Genomic DNA, 16,998 nt, shown 5'->3' with positions numbered 1-16,998 from the left:
TTGATTCATTCCAAAAAGTTTAATAGTTTTTTTGTTTTTCAATTACACCCGCCAATTCTGAAAAAAGGAAAAAAAAAAGTAGAGAAAACGTGCTGCTGCGAAATTTTAGAAATATCAGTTTAGTAGAATGGTTTGGACGCCCTGAAAGTGTTTTCTTTATTGTAGGATCAGTTGACGATAATTGATTGATAAATCATTTTTGCCCTCGCAGAACAATACACTAGCTGATCGTATGTCACAATTTGTGGCATGTCAATGTATTGAAAATCCACCCGAACGCTATTCCGGTGGCCTCCTTCGCAATTGACATGTAATCGGCTACAGTCGATTATATACTTGTTGCACCAGCACCATTATTCCACATCTTTTAATTAAGTCAATCTATCTTAAGCACCGCATGGAAACAACAACAATGGCAATACATACTTGCAAGTATCAAATATCATGCTACATGTTTTTTAGTATTGCCTCAGTGGAATCGCACTTCTAGGCATCGTTCGTACAACGTAAACCAAGCGTCAATCAAGTGTTCGCCGTAGCATGCATACAAAGCCATACATTGGTGGTTTAAAGCTACTAGAAATATAAACACTTCTCTTCATTTTGCGCTATTCTCAAAAGAAACGCGAGCGAAATCAAGTCACATACAAAATTCCAGAACGACATGTACTCAACAACCTCGAAAAGAATAGCATTGCTTCATTATGATCAAAATTAGCGCAAATGCAATCCTTGTTGAAGGCAGTTTTGCGACTGGCACACGAACTCAAATAACTTATAACATTCCAGCTCGACATTCAAGATACTTGGTATTCTCCAAATATTTTTTTTTGGCGCGAAACCTTAACGCCTGCTTCGCCACAGCGTCAGTTCAATGCATTGATGTAATGTCAAAGGCACCAACGAATCCTTTATGATTTATTAACGGAAAACAAACAATGTTAACTACTTAGAAAAAGACTGAATATTTGCCTCAACAGAGATTCATTACTAATACCCTAGCGCAAATATTTCCCTCCCGCTATCCCCCCTCCTTGCACACGAGAGCAGAAACAAATGGGGTTTCAGTGTAGCGAAAATGTACTTTTTTACGTACGGATTATGAAGCACGCAAGTACGCACACAACTATCTATATATCGTTGGCATGATGTATCTAAATACACACACACTTATCTCCGTTTTGCGCTCTTCTGTTAATTTACCTGTCTAGCTTAGCTGTTATCCTTGGCGGAGAGTTTTGCTACCGTCATGCGAAACCAGATCACATGCAGAATTTCAGAACATTTATTTTCTAAGTGAGCCGACGATAGCCTAGCTTGACGATGCCCCACACAATTGTGTAGTTCAAAACATTAATGCAATAACGTCAGATTGATGCAATGATTGCAATGCCAGAGACATCAACGAGTATTTTGGTCGCGTCCACAGCTCAATCCGAAACGAAGACATGTGATAGCACAAAACAAGAAAGACAACTTCATTAGCCCCCCCTTACAAACCACATCCCTCCAACCCCTCCCCACCCTTCTTATTTGCAAAAAACTCAGACAGCCAGTTTTCGCAAGCCTCTTTTGAGGCCAACTTAGTATCACCAAGAGCGTTTTGCATGGACCGGAAGAGATGATAATCACTTGGAGCCAGGTCCGGACTACACGGTTGGTGCAATAGGACATCCCATCCGAGCTCCCGTAGCTTCTGGCGGGTCATCAAAGATGTGTAAGGCCGAGCGTTGTCCTGGTGGAAAACAAAACCATTCCTATTGATCATTTCTGGCCGCTTCTGGTCAATTGCCTGCTTCAAACGGTCAAGCTGCTCACAGTAGAGAACCGAGTTGAGGGTCTGGCCATAGTTGAGCAGCTCATAGTGGATGATTTCCTTCCAATACCACCAAACACACAGCAAAACCTTCCTGGCCGTCAATCCGGGCTTGGCGATGGTTTGGGCCGGCTCACCACGCTTCTACCACGACTTTTTTTTGCTTTAGGTTGTCTTACGTGATCCACTTTTCATCACCAGTCACCATCTTCTTCAAAAATGGGTCGAGTTCGTTCCGTTTCAACAGTGCATCGCAGGCGTTGATTCGGTCTAAAAGATTTTTTTGCGTCAACTCGTATGGCACCCATACATCCAGCTTTTTTTTTGGAATCCAATCTTCTGCAAATGGTTCCAAACGGTTTTATGGTCTATACTAGAGATGTGCCATCCGCTCATGAGCTGTTCCGAAGAATCGACTCTTTGAAGTGAGTTGACGCGGAACAGCTCGCAAAAAAAATCAAACAGCTCTTCAGCTCACTTTGATGATGATGAAGGAGAGAAAAGAGCTGTAGAATTGAAGAGAGTGTGTGAGCTGTAATATTCAAATGAACTGACCGTCTCTCGCTCTGCGTGTTATGATATCAGTTCAGTTTCATTTGTTCCTTGTCTTTTCAACTGTTATATTCGGGTTGACGGAATTGGGCTTTGTTTTAGGGGGCGCCAAAAATAATAATTGACTTTCAGGCAGAATGAGCACGTTTTTAAAATTCAAATTATGAATGAAAATTAAAATCTGTGTATTAAATTAGTCTAAAACACTTTGTTTGTAGGCGGTGAAAAAATCTCAAAAAATTCTTCTTGAAGACAATTTTATATTATAATGAAAAGTCTCAGTAAAAATATCGGAAATGTATAGACAAAAATTCATTTAAATTTTAACATTTTAAACTGGCTTCGTCTTCTAATCTGATAAAGATTACACTATCGAGTTTGGGACCCAAATTGAAAGTCGCCACCAGATGCCGACTCTGACAACTGAGCTGAAGAGCTGTTCATAAAGAACAGCTCTTCTAGATGAGCTGAGCTGATCTGAGCTGTTCATCATGATGAGCTGGATTGCACACCTCTAGTCTATACCCAGTTCCTGGCCAATCGAACGAGTACTCACATGCCGGTCTACTTGGATGATTTCAACGATTTTATCGGTTTCCACGACGATTGGCCTTCCAGTACGGGGTGTATCTTCGACAGCCACTACACCAGAACGAAATCGATCAAACCAACGCTGTGTTGTGCGAATCGTTACAGTATCGGGTCCATAAACTACACGAATTTTTTCGGCCGCCTTCGTTGCAGTTTTACCTTGCAGGTAGTAAAAACGTAAAATATGGCGAATTTCTTGCTTGGTGGACTCCATCTTTGACGCGCTATAACTTGAGACTGAAAAGGACAATCACAACACTCTCAAACCGACACTTGTAGCACAGATTGTCGTCTTTAAATAGCCGTATAGTATGACCCGATGCGATAAGTACAACACAAGATATGTTTAAGTGTTGCCATATATACGACATTTCTTTTTCCCCAACCCAATATCTGTTCTGCGCATCTCTGTATTTTCCTGCCCGAGCTGTCTATAACGAGCAATTAAATTAAAAATGAGCCACGTTTTTTATACCAGTACGAATCAGGCTCGAAATGAAGATGCAGTGTTTGGCCTACGGAAATTGGGAAGAAAGGAAATATTGCAACTCAAGCTCTGCCGGTTTGTCCGTTTGCTGTTTTATTGCAGTGGTGAGTATAAAGTATAAAGTATAAAGATGTCATTTGCGATTTCTGCGATAGGTTAAGAGAGGGGTTCTTCGTAGCTGAATGATTGCACTTTCACACTATGCGAACGATCGTCGATGAATCGCTGGTCCTTCAATTAACAGTCTTCAATAATGTGTGTGATGTGAGAATGAAGGATGTCGCACATCGCGGTGCAATTTAGTTCACAACTTAAAATCCCAGTAGGTTCGATGAAATGATGCACCGTATTGGTTTTCATGCCGTCTGGTAGTGAGTTCTTGAAAACCTTCAAGTTTAACAGAAATGTGGAATAATAGTGGTAGTGGATCAGACATATAATCGCCTGTGATAGCAGTGAGTGTCAGCTGCGTAAAATCCGCCGTGTTAACTGATGTGGGTTACTGGCTGGATATGACATCAGCCTCAAAAGCTGTTAGAAAGTTGGGTTCGATCTTCTAATCCAGTAATTTCCATGAAAAAAAATGGGTGGGTTATATCTATGATATAATCGCAAGGTTGACGTGGGACTATCTTAGCTTAATAATCATTTGTTTGTATTGATCAAATTTTTGATTAAATTAAACAATTTCCGAATTCAATATATTTGCGTTGTGAGTAAAAAGTTTGAACGAATGCCATGTCACTAGTGTCTGCACGATTTTACCAGGTACCTAAGTTTAGAAGACCGTGTTAGGGAAACGCGCTCTAGTCTGCACAAAGGCAAGCAAGTACAAATGAACTCGCAGTTTGCATGTATTTGCAATGCCGATTTCCCCAGACACCTTGGTTTAGAAGTCTTTATAGGTAAACAGATTTCAGTCGGAACAAAAATACTCCCGATCTGCATGAATTTGCAATCCCAATTTCCCAAAAATGTCCCCGACTTGCATGTATTTGCAAAGCCAATTTCCCCTCGCTCCATGGATTTGAAGTCTGTGTTAGGGAAATACATTTCAGTCGGAACAAAAATGACCCCGACTTGCATGAATTTGCAATGCCAACTTCCCCACGCTCCTTGGATTTGAAGTCTGTGTTAGGGAAACACATTTCGGTGGAAACAAAAGCTCCCCCTACTTTCATGTATTTGCAATTCCGATTTTCCCAAAGCTGCTTGGTTTCGAAGTCTGTGTTGGGAAAACCGTAAAGCGGGCCAATCAAAACGAGGTAGTTAGGGCGTTTAGATAACACTTAACATTTTACAGTTATTCAATTATTTATCTAATGAAAAATAACATTTAATTAATTGCGATAGATGCGTAGAAATATTCCCTATCAATTGATGCAAACATCTTTCCAATCCAGTAGAAAATGTTCGAGTTATAAGCATTCGAAATCTTGCATTTTTTTCCTGCATGTTCAATGTTTATGTTTTCATTTTACCCCCCATATATTCCGGTTAGACGTAGTCCCACGTCAAAAACTACTACCGAACTTCTTTGGAGCCTCATATGTTTATTTATTTCGGAAAGATTTCGCCTCTATGATGCGTTTGCTCCTGTGACTGAGTAATTAGCATCACACAGATCACGCCGGGACGCGAGGGTTTGAGTTCGATTTCAGTGAAGAAAACATGATGTAATATTTAGAAAAAAGGGAAATAAAGAAATGCGAGTTTTTTGCAGTTTATAACAATTCGTAAGTTCATAATACTGCTTCAAATTGCTACAATCCAATCTATTATTCTGATTGTGTTCACTCGTCAAAGTGCATTGCCGTTCAAAACAAGAGCTACCACCAGAATTCCACCGAGAAGCATCCATTTCACATTTCAATCTCGGGGTATTGCGCCTCCTCCAAAAACATCCGACGTTTACGAACATCGACTTTTCACCAATTTTTCACTCGACTGATCCTTCTCGCCGAACCGGAGCTTGTGTTGGAAATCAAACAAATTTTACACTCCACTCAAAGCGTTGTTAGCGATTAAACATCTCTACCCGTGCGCGAGCAGCTCGCTCCCCATCTACAGAGGGGCGCCACCGCCGTTGAGGGATGCATTTCCCACACGCGAAGAAAGCCAACAAAACAAAAACATTTCGCCCTCCACCGATCATCGATGCAAAGAATGTTCACTTTCTACGAGCGCCGCGGCGGATGCCTCGTTAGCGCGGTAAACGTAAACTTAACATATTGAATGAAACATTTCTTCGGAGAAATAAAGGAAAATATAAGGAATGCTGTACACAGACCGACCGCTTACACGGCCGATAACTGGGTGCGGGAAAGTCGACACGTGACGATCAATCGGTGATCGAACCGAACCGGTGCATCGATCAATGGATAACATATCACATCTGCATTAACTCCTCTTGTCGCCGTTCAAAGCTACGAAACCATGAATGAAGAGTATGCTCTCACCAGTGAACGATGGGTTTGAAGTGGAACTAATTTTCCGGAAGAATCCCCTGAGCTCTTGCGTAAACAAAGTCGTCAAACACAATGAGTGAGATTAGATGCAAAAGACTTGGATATGTAAATAGAGTTTGCAGATGAAACGAGTCATGAAGCTGTGACGGGATCCAATTGAATGTTTGTGGTTTGTATTGCGTTGCGGCAAAGGCTTTTCTTTTCCAGCTAGCCAACTGCTGGATGACAACGATTTCATCACGATATTTTGCTTAGATTTCGTGATTATGTAAACTCGATACACAAACTAAATTCATTATTACATTCGGTACAGGTAGTTTTTATTGAAATAAGCTAGTCCATTGCCCAGTGCTATTTTCTGTTCTGATGGGCAGATATGCGTGAGAATACTCAACACTTCATCCATCAAAAATGCGTTCACTTCGAGATGTTGTCGTACTATGATGTCCTTGGATAGGCCCCTCTTTCACGCCTTAAATCACCAGCAGTTTTTACATTGGAAAATTGCCACCTTCATTAGGGGCAATTTAATCCTCTTGCACCCACGATCCAATCCGCACATCATTTCCATTCGCAGCAGTGGGCTTCTGTTGAGCACATAGCGAGAATGATGTAATGCACATGGCTCATAAACCGCACTCCACTCAGCGTATTATGCATGAAAATTATGACCAAAACATGACAAAACTGTATTAAAAACAAAAACCTAATATAAGTAGTGTTTTTCACTTCTTCCACCCCTCCCGATACCAGGGGGAAGCTTTCGAAGCGAGGAATATTAACCAAATGCAAGCGAAACCAATGACCGCGCATTACACGCGGTAACCTCTCTCAACAAGCGAACAGCCTTTGACCTTGCCTTTTGGGCGGTCGTTTAGCGCCTTCGAAGTGCCGTGCGTCCACCAGCCCTGAACAGATAGACGCAGTTATTGAGACCAAGCGTTTCTATATTGAAAACAAAAATTGCTCCGCTAGACAATTTTCAATAAACTGGGACAGATTTTCGCTAGCATGCTGATTGGAATGTCCGATTGAACTTCAAAATTGAATCGACTAAAGTACCGGTTGGCATTCATGTGATTTCTGTAATTGTGATTAGGATAAATTATAAGGTTCGATCATTCTATGCTGATTAACATCTTCAATTTAATTAAATTTACTTTCTCACTGTTTACCACTAGATGACGTTACGCTAACATTGTGTGTGTAGTTTAAGATGGATGTACACCTTCAAGTAAGCCTTGTATTCAGTGTATGTCAAGTATGAACAACGTGTTTTTCTGCGAATATCTAATTTTTATTTTATTTTTTTATAAGATTTTTTTTTGTGTTGAGACAAATAGCGACCGTGCTCTACTTGGAACAACATGCAGAGATTAGTTCAAAAGCATCCCACAGCTTACATTGGTCTTTCAATCGCATTTCTGTGCTTACCTACCCATATTGGCAATAGCATCGAGGCACAGTTTTATATTCTACTGCGAATCATTCCCGCGGAATCCGGTCGCTCAAAATGCAAATACAATGCTTGTTCTATGGATACAGAGAGAGAGAAAATGTGACAATTCGGGCTCCACCCGTTTTACTGCAAGAGGGCGCCCAATAAAAGTTTTCATTTGCGATTTTTGTTACACACATCCACGATCCATAAGTCATCCAGCTAGCGATCAGACGACAGCGAAGCTCTGAAACGACTTTTTTCTAGGCCGAGTTTTCCGGCCCGATTTCTAGGCCGATAAGTTTTCCAAATTGGTCTTTTTCAAGGCTAGAGGCGTATGAACTGAGAAAACATTATTATCGTATGCTACACAGTCTCGATACAGCCAGCGAGAGTCAACAATCTTTCATAATGATTGGATGGAATGGATGGAATGCTTCTTGGAATAGAGCATTATCAGTTCAGAGGGTCGATAGTGTATTGAAGGATATCACACAACTTTCAAAATAGAGGCTCAATGGAATAATACACCATGCCTATCTTCGTGCCGTCTGATGCTTGTTTATTTTTGCATCACACGAACACACTTTCGTTGTCTTTATGCGTATTAAAAGTATATTGAAGTGATTTGTTTTGTTTTGTTTGATGGAATGTAAAATAATGGCGACCAAGGAACAAACATAAAATTGCCTGTGAACGATCACTGCAATGACTGTATGAAAATACATAGTAATAAAAAATTGGCCTTTTTGGCTATTTTAAAGATTTGAGGCGAATGGGCATTTCAGAGTCTGCAGAACGTTGGAAGTTGAATTTAAAAGTAAAGGGTCGACTCTTAAGTTTTGATGTGCTCTAAAATAATATTCAAAATAATAAACAAGCGATTTAAATATGTTAGACCTTCGTCAACAATGTAGTCGGGTCCTGGACATAACCCTCTATAGTGGAGGCGATCCGGCGTAGTGGTAACATCCATGCCTCTCACGCTAAAGGTCACGAGTTCAATTCTCACTCCCGACATTCTTCCAAAAATGGAAGAAAAAGTGACGAACCAGCCATATGAGTTGAAAGTCACTATAATACAGATAAAAAAAAAAAAAAAAAAATAACCCTCTATAAATGTTTTTGTTGCAATGTTTTTCAGGGATAAAACAATTATCTTTTAGGCTGCATAATGGTGAAATAGTGTGTTTAGTTTTGTTTTTCTTCAATTTTCAGAGAAAATTTGGAAGATAAAGAAATAATAATGAACATAGAAGCAAGACAATATGTAAACGATCCAAATAGAACAACAATAAAACAAAAAATCCATATAGCACAATCTTCTCTTGAACATCCACTTTTAGAGAACACTTATTCACCCTTTCAGTAATATCGCTTCTTTCTGCACATTCTAGAGAATCTATGTTCTCTTAAGTCCAAGTTCTCTAGCCTTTGGGTCTAGTGTCTGGCCACTAATCCTCTCAATTTCGTTAAGAAAGGCAATCTGTTTAATCGCTGTTTTGCAACGCTGGAATCAAGGAGACACAACTCGCGACTTTTGCGAATACGTTCGGGGGTGGTAATTTTCATGGTACTAGCGTGAGACTATGAACAGAGATGTATACGATGGCCTACGGACACTGTCCAAGCAGGTATACCCTTTAAAAAATCGGAAAACTGGCAGATGATAACTGTCGTTTCTGCAATATCGAAGTTGAAACTTCGGAACATTTACTTTGTCAATGCAGTACACTAGTTCAACGAGGACTGCGGATTCTTGGGAAGGGCATTCTTATGCCTATCGAGATTTGGTCTACTGAACCAAAAAAAGTAAGGAACTTCATAAAGAAAGTCATACCTTCGTGGGGGGTTATGCAAAGTCCTGGTGCGACTATTACTTATTCCCTGAGTAATGGAACGAACTGACACTGCATACATAGCAAACTGGAGTGCACTACAATAGATCAAATTAATGGTCGCAGTGGTACAATGCTCCTACAGAAGAAGAAGATGGTCTACGGTGAAACAGGAGGTTGTGGCAGGTTCTGCAAGCTATCCGTAAAAATGGAACGCACAAAAAAAAATCACATTCACAAAGAAAGTCGAGACAGGACAACTACCGAGCAAAGAACACGGGCTAGAGATTGGAATCTCGGGACATGGAACCGCAAATCTCTCATCTTTCTTGCGTGTACCCGAGTTCTTTCGGAAATATTGTTAGCCCGCAATTTCAACATAGTAGCGCTGCAGGAGATGTGCTGGGAAAGTTCGATAGTGCGATAGTTCCAAGGTGGTCATATCATCTACAAGAGCTACAGCAACACACACGAGCTAGATACAGCTTTCATCGTGATGGGAGAGATGCAGAAACGAGTGATTGGTCGGTGACCAATCAACGAAAGAATGTGCAGATGAGGGACGTGCGTCCACTTCTTCTACATCAACACTATCAGCGTCCACATCCCCCATCCAGGTAGCACCGATGACGACAAAGAATTCTATGCGCAGCTAGAACGTGAATACGATCGCTGTCCAAAATACGACATGGAAATTGCCATCGGTGATTTGAACGCTCAGGTCGACCACAAAAGAGTCAGTATCTGGAACACGGCACAGTTACCGGAAGAGTGGAACGAAGAGCTAATCTACTCCATCTTTAGGAAAAAATGACAAGCTGGATTGTGAGAACGACAGAGCAATGATGTCTACAAAATTTTATCCCAGATCCTCTTTCGCCGTCTATCGCTTATAGTAACTAGATTTGGGAGAAGGGATCAGGCCGGATTCACACAAGAGGAAGAGGAGCACAACGAGTGAGGAGGACAAGTTGGAGTAAGACTTGGGAAGAATTAGTGTCACCCAGGGTTGAAGGACTGCGGCCATGAACCAGGTTTATTGGTCAAATGTTGTGAAGAAGATCTAATCTCAATGGGATGTAGAATCATTGCAAATAAACATAGAACAGTTCGTACGGGGTCGGAGTTTGTTAGGGGTTTGTGAATCCTATAAAAGGCGCGACTTCCTTTATTGGTTATGCGTCTTCGAAATTCAAGGCTGTTGTTGTTGTCAGTTGTTATCAACGAACGAAAGTACCACTTCATACTCGTCGCCATCGATTACAACATAATTACCAAGAGGGATTCTGTTACGATCAGCCCTTTCTGCTAGCATGTATTCAGTCTTATACGCATTGATCTCTTTATATTATTTTTTCAATAAAATATTTTAATATTTAGCTCCTTTCTTTTCAATTATTTTGAGTTTATCTATTGAATATAGCATTAACAAAAACTCATAATTTTTATTTTGCTTCCCGTGACCCAGAGGCGAACGTCACACATAGCATGCCGGAATCTTCGGGTTCGATTCTCTTGCGACCTGCACTGGTCTCGCGTATACTCGAACCTTGCCATTCAAGAAACGCCGGGATGAAAATAGGGTTAAAATGGGTATGTGGTTGATTTGTATAGTTATCTTTTAATTTCATATTTATGTTGATGAATACCCTTTCTGCATGTTATTCCTTGTTATTTGAATCACCAACAAAACATTGAGAATATGAACAAAAGCTGAAAATCATCAGTGATTATGCGTGTGAAATTTCAAAACTTGTTTGACTTGTGAATATATTTTGGTAGGTAAGTTTACATCGAAGCCATATTAGGGGTTACCAAATTAGTATGTTGATCGGAAAGTAGATTCGAAATTATCTCTATCTTTCTCTTCATTTGTTTCGTTTCAGTTGTTGGAAAAAAAACCATGAGAAAAATAAAAAAAACTCTTCTGAGCGATAATTCTTCTCTTTGGTATAACGGTACCTGTCCGTCTTACCCTCATCAAAAGTCCGTTTCATCCGCACCACAGAAATGGTCAGCTTGACGGTTCGATTTTGTTCCAGCAGGAACGTCAGGAAATTCTTTTTCGTGTTGAAACACTAGCCTAAGCAAGGGACATCACGTGTGCTATTTTATCATATACTAGCTGACCCGGCAAACTTCGTCCCGCCCAACATTTGTTTTTGTTATCAATACCTTCAAACATTCACGTTATATTTCACTATGAACAACTTCATGGGTTCAATCGCAGAACTGTTCATTGATTGATCTTCTATTCGACCCCGTTGAATTTACTCTTTACTATGAAATTCCTAGTATTTCTAACAAAACCCATCATTATAATAGCAGATTATTTTCAGACACAATTCTCGTTCAAGATTTTTCAACCAATTTCAAATAACATGTTTCTCCATTACATGAAATATATGTTTTATACAGAAAATATGATAGAATAAAGACAGTCCTAAATCGAACAATTCCTTCCTTGAGTTCTGCTCTTATCAACACATCCTTTTTTTGGTATAGATAGAAGATATAGGAATGCGTTTCATCACATTAAAATCCATTTCCAGTTTCGAACAAAGATCAATTTCGCTAGCGCAAACATCAAATGAACTAACAGCACTTGTCACTATGTAATTGTAGAACATATGGGAATTTAATTTTCCGTATTTTCCCTTTTTCCTTCAGAGTTTTACGAAAATTTTCAATTGTCATGTTTGGTTGGAATATTTCTGGTTGAAATATGTGTGATATTTTTATGGAACCCCCTCTCCATTCCAGAGGAGGGAGGGGTGTCATACCGAGTTATGCAGAAATTTGTGTTTCATTTGTATGACAGCCCACCCTTTGAGCACGGGAAGAGTGTTTAACCACCATAGAAATATTTGTTGCATCCTAAAACCTCCACATGCCAAATTTGGTTTCGTTTGCTTGATTCATTCTTGAGTAATTCAGAAATTTGAGTTTTATTTGTATGGCAGCTCCCCCTTGGAAAGGGCGGTGGAGAGTCTAACCATCATAGAAACATTTATTGCACCCTAAACCCTCAATATGCCAAATTTGGTTTCATTTGCTGGATTAATTCTCGAGTAATGCAGAAATTTGTGTTTTATTTGTATGGCAGCCCCCCCTTAGAGAGGGGAATGGAATGTCTAACCACAATAGAAACATTTATTGCACCCTAAAACCTCAATATGCCTTATTTGGTTTCATTTCCTTGGTTAATTCCCGAGTAATGCAGAAATTTGTGTTTTATTTGTATGGCAGAGGGGGGAAGGGTCTCAAACTATCACGAAAACCTTCCCCGGCCCCAAAAACCCCTACATACCAATTTTAATGTTGATCGGTTCAATAGTTTCCGAGTCCACAAGAATCAGACAGACAGACAGACAGACAGAAATCCATTTTTATATATATAGATAGATAGATGACGGAACCAACCTTTTGTTCTGAATTTCATAACATTTCGTTCATTTGTATTTTAACTATATATATATTTTTTTTATAGCAATTCACAATTCATTGATAACTATAACAGCAATTCGCTCATCGATGTACGAACGATGAATCTATGAACTTCCCAGTAAAAACCATTTTCATTCTATTAATTTTAACCCCACATTATATTGTCTAACTAGAAACAAAACAAATTTCCGTAGAGTCAAAAGGGTTTTTTCGAAGAGTTTATTTTCTTAGTATCATTAGCACTATTTCTTGATAAATCGCTGATGTGTTTTGATCAAACGATATTTGAAAAAAAAAATTACGCATCGTTCAGAAAAAAAGGAAAAAAATAAACAAACGATTGAAAAACATTGAAGAGTGTCAAGTGTTATATAAACGTTCTGAATGTTCCTATCTGTTCTATTCAAATTGCGCCGACCATAACGCAAGTAACACAACAACGAAGCACAATTTGAATGAATCAATATCTATACGAAAGCAGTACTAGTTATCCATCGTGCACTATTCTATTCTAGGGGAAAAAAAAACAATAAATGTCATCGCTGACATTCTCCCGAGAGTTATTACTGCGTAAAATAATTCCGATGACGAGTTTGATCCATTCAATTCTGAAATAATATCCGAAGTGATAAATAAACGAATTGAATGAACTAATTTCATAGTCCTACGTCAACAATGCGATAATGTCTCCGACACCATCATTTATTTTATTTTTCCATTTATCAGAGAGACTTTATCACGCCTATGGCATTTGTGTCGGAAATCAAAAGTAATAGTTTATGGAAGTTCTGATATCACAATTCCATAGCAGTTCTTTAAATGTTTGAACCAAACATTTTTTTTAAATGTTTTGTGTAAGTCGAAAGAATAATCAGTACATACTAACAAACACAAATTTAAACAAAATTAATTGGTAAAATGGTTTTGAAAAGCTTTTGGAGTATGGAACATCTGATCGAAGATGTAACATTCATTACTTCTCATTCATAATAACGAAATAATATTATGGGTTACAAAATCCACTAGTGCTGTAATAAAACTGACAAACATAGAGTCATTCAACGCAGAATTTTCCATCCGCTGTCCTCAGCTTACCCGATTCTTGTAAAAATGTATTCAAATACTTTTTTTGGGCCCTTGTTTTTTTTCAGCCTCCGGAGCTGATTTGACTCAGTTCTTGAAATGATGGTGACTGCGCTGAATGCCATTTTTCGTTTCTGTACGACTAGTTTCAGTTGATACTATTGAGTAATTCCAGACGGAATCGTCCTAAAAATACAGATTTGAAAAACATGTATTTTTGATTCCAATGAAAGTTTGTATTTCGTGTGGGTTGGAAGAAATATGAGTTTTCCACAGCAATTGGGAATTTTTTGACTCAAGCGTAGCTTTTGAAAACGGCGTAACGATTTTAACAAGAGAAATCTTTGATAATTTATATCTCAAAAACTATGAGTCGTACCGAAATAGTGATTTAGAAAAAGTTATAGAGTATTAATGTTTAAACGTTCGTGCACCCGTGGCCGAGTGGTTAGCATCATAACTAACATGCCGGGTGTTCGGGTTCGATTCCCGTTCTGGTCGGGGGAAATTTTCGTCAAAGAAATTTCCTCCGACTTGCACTGTGATCACGCGTATTCTAGAGCTTTCCACTCAGAATGCATTCAAGGCGTGTTATTTGGCATAGAAATCTCAACTAAATACTAATAAAAATGACGCAAGTAATACTACGTTGAGACGGCGAGGTTCCTCTAGGAACGTTAGTGCCATTGAAGAAGAAGAAGATGTTTAAACGTTAACAAAATATACACTGAGAAAAAAAACTCTTTTTTTTATTTACGAAACAAACTTTTATTTGCAATTTAAAAAATATATTTTTCATATAAAATAGAAGTCATGTAGAAAATTTGAAGAAATCAGTCCAAGATGGTAAAACTATTTTTGATGAACTTTGTGGAACATTAATTTTTTATGAATTTTCGGAATTTCGAATTTTTGTATGTTAACAATTATTTTTAGCCACAAATTATGAATTCTTATGTGATTTAAAACAAAAAAGCCCATTATTGATCTCCTTCTAAATGCAGCCATTCTCGAGATATTAAAAAAATATTTTTGATTTATTGTCTTGTTTATAGCAAATAAGCCTTTTAATATATATGTACTGTTATACAGTCGTGTTCATGAAATTTCATGAATTAGCCTTCAACTTGACCTTGACAAGTCGGTCATCGAAATCGGTGTAGTAGTTCAACAGTTATGAATTTTTGAAAAGTCATTTTTGAAAAAAAGAAGAAAAAGTTGATTTTCTGAACCACCCTAAAATGGAAATGGTCACCCTAAAAAAAAATATGGGTCTAATGTTTTGCTATACAGAACAAAATTACTACATTTGACGAAAATCTGAGAATTACTACATCGGTTTGGCATGGAATGACTGTATATTTTTACCATAATGATGTATTTGGAAAAGTTGTTGGAAATCATAATTCATAAAATTTCATGAACATGAAGGTATAACACGACAAACATATTAAAAGGGCCTATCTACTATAAAAAAGACAATAAATTAGAAATGTTTTTTTAAATATAATGTACGAGCGTCATCTTTAGACGACATGAAATTCATACTGCTCTTCGATCACATCAGCGCGATGTGCATACTTTGCGGCGCATTGCTCCGTACAGGGGTAGTACTTCGGCGGAGCACATTGCCGTAATGAAAGGGTTAAATCTCATCAGGATTCATAATTTGTGGCTAAAAATGATTGTTAGCATACAAAAATTTGAAGTTTCGAAAATTTATAAAAATTCGATGTTCCACGAAGTTCGTCAAAAGCAGTTCTACCATCTCGGACTGATTTTTTAAATTTGAATTTTTAAATTTTAAATTTAATAGAAAAAAAATTAAAAAATAGGGGAAAGGGAGGCAAGATGACGAATCGGTAATTTGACCCGTTGGAATGAAGGTAGCGCCACCTACTTTTTACTAAATATGCATCATAACAAGGCCAAACTTTGTACTCGGTAACTCTGCCGAAAACGTTATCACAAAAAAGTGAAAAATAAAGAGGTGAAAAATCGTGATTTTGTTATTTTTTTCGGTTTTTTCAAATTTTTTAAAATAATTAAAATTTCAAAATAATTTTATACATGATAAAGGTACTCTACCGAACATAATCTGTTTGTTTCCGGCGAGTTTCAATCATGAATTTTTTTCAGCTACATTTTTTATTGGAAAAGTCGCTTTGGGGGCAATTGGCGAACTGTAACATTATGTTAATTTTTGGATTTTTATTGCAGATGGTTAGAACTTATAAACGAAAAAGAGACCAATGTTGGTCGGACACCAGTTTGGAGAATGCTATGAAAGCAATAGAAGAAGGTTCGTCTGTTCTGGGTACTTCAGAACAATTCAGTGTGCTAGAATCAACTTTAAAACGCTATCGACGAAAATATCCAGACATGGAGGTTTATTTTCAGCATTTGCGTTTCCATGTTTTTTATACAAGAAATATTAAATCTGTATCAATTTCAGGATACACCGTCCAAGGAAGGCCGCTTTAAAGCCACATTCAGCGACGCTCAACTAAAGGAGCTGTATGATTTTGTGGTCGCTGTTGCCCAGCGTGCGTTTGGTCTTACAAAGGTCCAGCTTGGAAGAATTTCTTATTCATTTGCGGTTAAATATGGCATAGAGCACCCTTTCAAAGGAACATGCGCGGGACGGATTAGGGTTGAAATGTTCATGAAGGCTCATAAGCTATCTTTGAGAAAGCCAGAAAATACCTCAGCGGCTCGATTAATGGCATTCAAAAAAGAAAATTGCAACTTATTTTTTTCGAACTTTGGGAGATATACGAGCTCAGTATCGTTTTCCTGCGTGTGACATTTACAATGTTGATGAAATTGGCGTTTCCACTGTTCCAACCAAGGGTAAATAAATAATTGTTCTTACATTTTGTTGATTTTCAGGTGACCAAACCATATTCGTCAACTTGCCTCCACGTGGAGGACAAGACCTATATTTGCATGTAGATGCCTCATTTATATCAATGTTTCATTTTTTCACTATTGTGAATGTAATACACATTAAGACGAAAGTGTTCTGTTATATAACGTGCATTGATTTACTAAGCAATGAAATGTCCAAATAAAGAAATATGCAAATTCATACCCTCGTACTAAACCTAAGGTTCACAAACCGACTAGTCATGTCTTGGTTTCGTGATGAGTATGGGGAGATGGTGCGTTGCAACAGACGAGACGTTATCAGCCCGATCGAACTAATCGGCAGTGCCCAGTTTGTGGAGGGAAAATTCATAATCCGATCAATCAACTATTAGTCTCGCCGCGCCACA

At 38.4% G+C, this 16,998-nt stretch overlaps 1 protein-coding gene across 1 annotated transcript in view; it reads right to left on the bottom strand.

Annotated features, from left to right (window-relative positions):
• The window catches only part of LOC129778401 (nuclear cap-binding protein subunit 1), a 51,208-nt gene that overhangs the window by 7,441 nt on the left and 26,769 nt on the right, over window positions 1-16,998 (bottom strand). The window lies entirely within an intron of this gene.

This window comes from Toxorhynchites rutilus, chromosome 3, assembly GCF_029784135.1.
Source record: "Toxorhynchites rutilus septentrionalis strain SRP chromosome 3, ASM2978413v1, whole genome shotgun sequence".
NCBI classification, from domain to species: domain Eukaryota; kingdom Metazoa; phylum Arthropoda; class Insecta; order Diptera; family Culicidae; genus Toxorhynchites; species Toxorhynchites rutilus.
Note: the sequence above shows the minus strand (reverse complement) of the source record. Positions and strands in the feature narration are given on the sequence as shown.